General features: G+C 46.1%; 1 protein-coding gene across 50 annotated transcripts in view; it reads right to left on the bottom strand.

Annotated features, from left to right (window-relative positions):
- Positions 1-5,745, bottom strand: part of HHAT (hedgehog acyltransferase) — a 322,109-nt gene extending 316,364 nt beyond the window's left edge. For 16 of the 50 annotated variants that reach the window (XR_014816615.1, XR_014816610.1, XR_014816609.1 and 13 more), the window contains exon 1: positions 5,003-5,190. The gene's annotated coding sequence lies outside the window, so the exon portion shown is untranslated. Of the gene's footprint in view, positions 1-5,002; positions 5,191-5,446; positions 5,518-5,667 lie in introns of those variants that run through there. The other 34 variants (XR_014816611.1, XR_014816616.1, XM_084978153.1 and 31 more) reach the window with 3 other exon arrangements.
- Positions 5,746-6,368: the final 623 nt, after the last annotated feature.

Raw genomic sequence — 6,368 nt, forward strand, 5'->3', positions numbered from 1 at the left:
CTAGCCTGGGAACATCCACATGCCGCAGGAGCGGCCCAAGAGATAGCAACAACAACAACAAAAGACAAAAAGACAAAAAAAAAAAAAAAAAAAAGAAATTATTTTAAGTATCTTCTCTGACCACAATGGCATGAAACTAGAAATCAATCAAAGGAAATAAATGAGAAAAACTAACTACATGGAGACTAAACATGATACTAAAAAAAAAAAAAAAAAAAAAAAAACCAATGAGTCCATGAGGAAATCAAGAAGGAAATTAAAAAATACCTCAAGACAAATGATAATGAAGACACAACCATTCAAAAGCCACATTCATCAAGACAGTGTGGTACTGGTACCAAAACAGACAGACAGACCAATGGAACAGAATAGAGAACCCAAAAATAAACCCAGACACCTATGGTCAATTAATCTTTGACAAAGGAGGCAAGAACATAAAATGGGAAAAAGACAGTCTTTTCAGCAAATGGTGCTGGGAAACCTGGACAGCTGCATGCAAATCAGTGAAACTAGAACACACCCTCACACCATGCATGGAAATAAACTCAAAATGGCTGAAAGACTTAAATATAAGACAAGACACCATCAAACTCCTGGAAGAGAACACAGGCAAAACATTCTCTGACATCAACCTTGTGAATGTTTTCTCAGGTCAATCTCCCAAGGCAACAGAAATAAAAGCAAAAATAAACCAATGGGACCTAATCAAACTGACAAGCTTTTGCCCAGCAAAGGAAACAATAAAAAAAACCAAAAACACAACTTACAAAATGGGAGAAAATAGATTCAAATGATGCAACCAACAAGGGCTTAATCTCTAAAATATACAGACAACTTATACAACTCAATGGCAAAAAAGCCAAGAACTCAATAGAAAAATGGGCAAAAGACCTGAATAGACATTTCTCCAAAGAAGGCACACAGATGGCCAATAAGCACATGAAAAAATGCTCAATATCCCTGATTATTAGAGAAATGCAAATCAAAACTACTATGAGGTACCACCTCACACCAGTCAGAATGGCCATCATGAATAAGTCCACAAATAACAAATGCTGGGGAGGGTGGGGGTGGAGAAAAGGGAACCCTCCTGCACTGTTGGTGGGAATGTAAATTGGTACAACTACTATGGAAAATAGTATGGAAGTACCTTAGAAAACTATATATAGAACTACCACATGACTCCAGCAAGCCCACTCTTGGGCATATATCCAGACTAAACTTTCCTTGAAAAAAACATGCACCCACATGTTCATAGCAGCACTATTCACAATAGCCAAGACATGGAAACAACCTAAATGTCCACTGACAGATGACTGGATTAAGAAGATGTTTTTTATAAGATGTTTTTTATATATATATATATATAAACTGGAATACTACTCAGCCATAACAAAGAACAAAAGAATGCCATTTGCAGCAACATGGATGGAACTACTCTCATACTAAGTGAAGTAAGTCAGAAAGAGAAAGACAAATACCGTATGATATCACATATATCTAGAATCTATTATATAGCACAAATAAACCTTTCCACAGATAAGAAACTCATGGACTTAGAGAACAGACTTGTGTTGCCAAGGGGGAGGGGAAGGGAGTGGGGTGGACTGGGAATCTGGGGTTAATAGATGCAAACTATTGCCTTTGGAATGGATAAGCCATGAGATCCTGCTATACAGCCCTGGGAACTATATCTAGTCATTTATGATGAGGCATGATAATGTGAGAAAAAAGAATGTATGTATGTGAGACTAGGTCAGCTTGCTGTACGGTAGAAAACTGACAGAGCACTGGAAACCAGCTGTAATGGAAAAAAAATTAAAACCATTAAAATAAAAAAAAAGAAAGAAAGAAAAATACAGGTAGAGATCACTAGGTCTGATTTACCAATCCATCGTTTTAGGACTTTTCTGTCTTTTCTGTGAGAGTTTGGCCTTTAGTGATGAGGTTATGCTGACCTCATAAAAGGAGCCAGGCCTATCTTTTTTTCCCTCTTTTATTCATGTTCTTAAAAATTCTGTAATACGGCACTAGCGAAGCCTTATAGGTCTGGATATTTTGCTATGGAAAGGCTGTCAACTACAAATTTCATTTATTTACTAGATATGGAACTAATAGAACCATTGAGATTTTCTAGTTCTTACATCTTATGAGGTATTGTATTCAAAAAAACTTGTCCATTTCATCTGAATTTTCAAGTGCATTGCCATAAAACTGTTCATTATAACAGCAAAAGATTGTTCAAACATCGATGGGACATGTAGTGGTAACTCCTTTTTCTTCTCTGACACTGGTAATACCATACAACACCGGAGGGAAGGAAGGAGGGAAGGGAAAATGGGCGTGCATTAACTAACACAACCCCGCTGTTACAGGAATATTCTCCAGCACAACAGCCCACAGAAGGAGCAATGCAAGTAGAGTATTTAAACAATCCAACAATTCCCTCTCGACGGCTCTTATCACCAGAAACTGAGAACCTGTAGAAAAGGAGACACTAATGGAAAAAGAAGGAAAGCGCTATTAGAATAGAATGCTCTAGAATCCAGGGTTGCCACAGCTGTGGTGTAGGTCACAGCTGCAGCTTGGATTTCCTCCCGAGCCAGGAACTTCCATATGCCATGGGTGCAGCCATGAAAGAAAAAAAAAGAAAAGAAAAAGAATATAATGCTTTAGGGTGGCCAGCAAGACCATGGTAGAAAAACCACTACGAAGCAGGGTTTGTAACCCAGGTACCAAACCCTTCACTCACTTACCTTGTTCATAGGTAAGCATTCAGGAGGCCATGAACTTCAGTTTCTTTTCTCAAGCGTCTTTATTTTCTTGAACCTCTAACTGAAATTTGGGATTTCGTGTGATTATAAATGTGGAAAACAAACCAGCCAAGTAAGAGCATATCTGGTAACTTTGTCACCGGTAAGAGTGACAGATTCTTTCACACCACAGTGCAGCTGCTGGAAATACTGCACAATTTCATTTACATGGACACCACTGCTTTGATATTTTGACATAGCTCTGAATTTTGTTTAATGTATTAATAAAGAAGCATAAAACATTATTACAAATTTGAGGAGGTTGCATTTTTTTTTTCCTGTCTTTTTAGGGCCGCACCCTTAGCATATGGAGGTTCCCAGGCTAGGGGTCAAATTGGAGCCGTAGCTGCCAACCTACACCACAGCCACAGCAACGCCAGATGCCAGATCCAAGCTGTGTCGGGGACCTACACCACACTATTTTGATCACTTTGTTTCAATATAATTTGTCACTTTGTGTTTTTAAATTCCTTTTAAAAATTGGCTTCCCCAGACTTCAAAGAAGCCCATGACACAAAAAAATGGGTAAAAAATTCCTACAGTTCCCACTGTGGTGCAGTGGGTTAAGGATCCCTCATTGCTGCAGCTGTGGCATAAGGTTGAAGCTGCAGCTCAGGTTTGATCCCTGGCCCAGGAACTTCCATATGCCATGGGTGCAGTCAAAGAAGGAGAGAGAAGGAGAGAGAAGGAGAGAGAAGGAGAGAGAAAGAGAGAGAAAGAGAGAGAAAGAGAGAGAAAGAGAGAGAAAGAGAGAGAAAGAGAGAGAAAGAGAGAGAGAAAGAGAGAGAGAAAGAGAAAAGAAAGAAAGAAAGAAAGAAAGAAAGAAAGAAAGAAAGAAAGAAAGAAAGAAAAAGAAAGAAAGAAAAGAAAATCCCTCCAAGGAATCAAGGATCTCACCCAAGCCAGGCAACTGCCACGCAACAGTTGTACAGCACTTTCCTTTGGCCAGGCCCTGCCCTGGAAGGAGCCACACAGGTGAGTAAGGCCTACCCCAGCTCCTCCCTGACTTTATCTACAGAATCCCCACCAACATCCAGCCACCCACAAAAATGACTGCCCTCCCTAGAGACTTGGCCTTCACTCCGAGTTGGTCTACACAACCTACTTCCCAAGGAGGGAGCAACGTCGACAGCAGATAAAGCATCGGCTTTACCCAGAAAGAGGGGTGCACAACCTGACCCCAACATTTACTCTCTGTGGCTTTAGCATCTCCTCTAAGCCTTTCTTCTGCTGTGAAAAGGGCTTACGTTACCTATTCTTCCCAGTTATTTTGCAAGGTTTAGAAATAATGGATTTAAAGCACCTGACAGGACACATCGTCCTTCTTACTGCTAGTTCGATCTTTCAGGTCAGAATTTACTCTTATTCAACATCTAATCACAGTTAGGGGCTGCCACTGAGAAAGGCGGGAGAAAAAGTACAGGAAAGATGGAACGTGAAAAAATCGAACTCATTCTTCACATTCCAGTATAACCCTCCCCCACGCTCCTCGGGACAGCCTCCCCTCCCCTCCCCTCCCCTCTCCTGGTCCCAGAACACCTATCACCTGGGTGTAACCTCTGCGAACGAAGGAAGAGTACCAATCAGAAGGGAACAGAAACTACGACTCTCACCCCCACGTAAAGCAAACCACCAAAGATGCTAACTCGCTGGCGCGACTGCCCTGATCCAAGGGCCACGATACAAGAAGCGGCACATTCCTTAAGGTCAAAGCCGTCCTTAGAACCGCCCACTTTGGTAGGGACTGCAGCGAGGAGGGCCTTTCCACGTAAAAACCGCTATCTCCTAGAGGATACGCGGAGAGAAGAGGGAAACTGAGTCCAGAGAGTAGAAAGCAAAAGAAGTCTTTGACTTCGGGGTGGGGGGAGGTGGTCACTGGAGCCGCAGCAGTCAGGCAAACGCACTTCTAAGATCGCCAAGGGAACCAGAGTCCACACGTGCCCGCAACAGTCCCCGAAACTGGGGAGCGCGGACGCGGGCGGGAGGGGATGGGCCCTAGACCCGGGCGCACGGCCCCCGCCGCCTTTGTCTCCACCGCGCTTCCCCTGCCCCGCCCCCGGGCGCGCACGTAGGAGCTGGAATGGGAAACGGAAAGCGTCTTGGACGTTTCTTTTTTTCAACCGAGTACATCGAAGCAAGAAGTCTACACCCAACTTCCCGGGGACCCGCTACAGCCACCAGCTACCAACCTCCGGGCTGTCCCGGGCGGCGGCGGCGGCGATGTTCACACGCGACCCGAGTTCTAACAACCCTCCCAGCACCTCCGAGTCCCGGCGGCCGCGGCGGCGGCGGAGGCGGTGGCGTCCCGGGAAGCCGCCCTCTTCCCCCGGAGCAGCGGTTGGAGGAGCAGCCGCGCGCGCGGCCTCGGAGCACGTCCCCGCCCCCGTGCCCGCGCGCGCGCGCGCCGCTTCGGGCCGCGGGGCTCACGGGCAGGCGGCGCCCTGGGGGCCGCGGCGAACAGGCCGCGCGGCTGGAGCGGAGGCGCGGGGGGCGGCCCGCCTCTCCGCGCCCGCGGCGTCCGGCGCCGATCCGCCGGCCCCGCTGCCTGCGCCCGGGAGCGCGCGGACCTTTGCACCCCCTGTTTTGTTGATTGCAGGCCTGGGGCTGCCAGCAGGTTTGGGAGCGGAAGTCACCTGAAATCCAGCTCCTGGGGTCCCCACGTAGGTGTTGCAGGCGAAAGGATGAAGCTCCGTGGAGTGGAAAGGGGGCGGGCTTCTGGAGCTTGCTGTGTGAACTTAGCCCCCGTGAACCTCCCAGTCCTCCTCTGTAAGGCGGAAATAGGCTTTCCTGCTTTCCCGGAGAATTAGAGTGAAGACCAAATGGGATGAGCTGGATGAACGGTAAAGCAACTTACAAAGACAGCAGCACCGCAAAACGTGTCTCGGCGATTCTGAATGGGCTGTAAAAGAGTGGAAGATCTGAAGCCGCCTCTGCGGATGTAGCTTGGGCCATGACTTTATGTCAGGTGTTACTCCGAGGCCTCCAGTGTCAAGCCTGCCAGAATCACCTGGGCACTTGTTAAAACTCCTGGCACTCGGATCCCTCTTTAAAACAAAAGAAGCAGAGACGCCCCAGGGGAAGGGTGCCTCAGGTGGAGTCTATGATCATGTAAATGGGGCTAACTGCATTGGGCAGCAGGAAAACAGAGGCTGCGCTCTTAAGTTTATTCTAGCAGTCACCGAAGTAGTCTAGGAGATTATTTTTCTAATACAAAATTCTCTGGGAAACCGGAGTACAAACACTCTGAGAACAGGAACTAGTTTCTCTTTTCAGCTCCCCCCCCATCCCCAACCCCGATGCGTGGTACAGGATGGCGTTAAGTAAGCAGGTGTTAATAAACTAACCCCAAGCAGGAGTGCCAGATGTAGTAAATAAAAATACAGGCTGCCCAATTAAAATTGGATTTCAGATGAACCACAAATGAAATCTTTAGCATCTGTGTGGTTCATGCAGTATTGGGGACATACTGATGCTTAAAAAAAAAAAGAAGGAATTCAAATTGTATTTGATCTGGCAACCTTTGCAGGCAGGCAGCCTTCAGCGGAGGGGATGATG

This window comes from Sus scrofa, chromosome 9, assembly GCF_054392235.1.
Source record: "Sus scrofa isolate SSC_HxYL_T2T_F1_AM1 chromosome 9, Sscrofa_HxYL_maternal_Yorkshire_Landrace_v2.0, whole genome shotgun sequence".
NCBI classification, from domain to species: Eukaryota; Metazoa; Chordata; class Mammalia; order Artiodactyla; family Suidae; genus Sus; species Sus scrofa.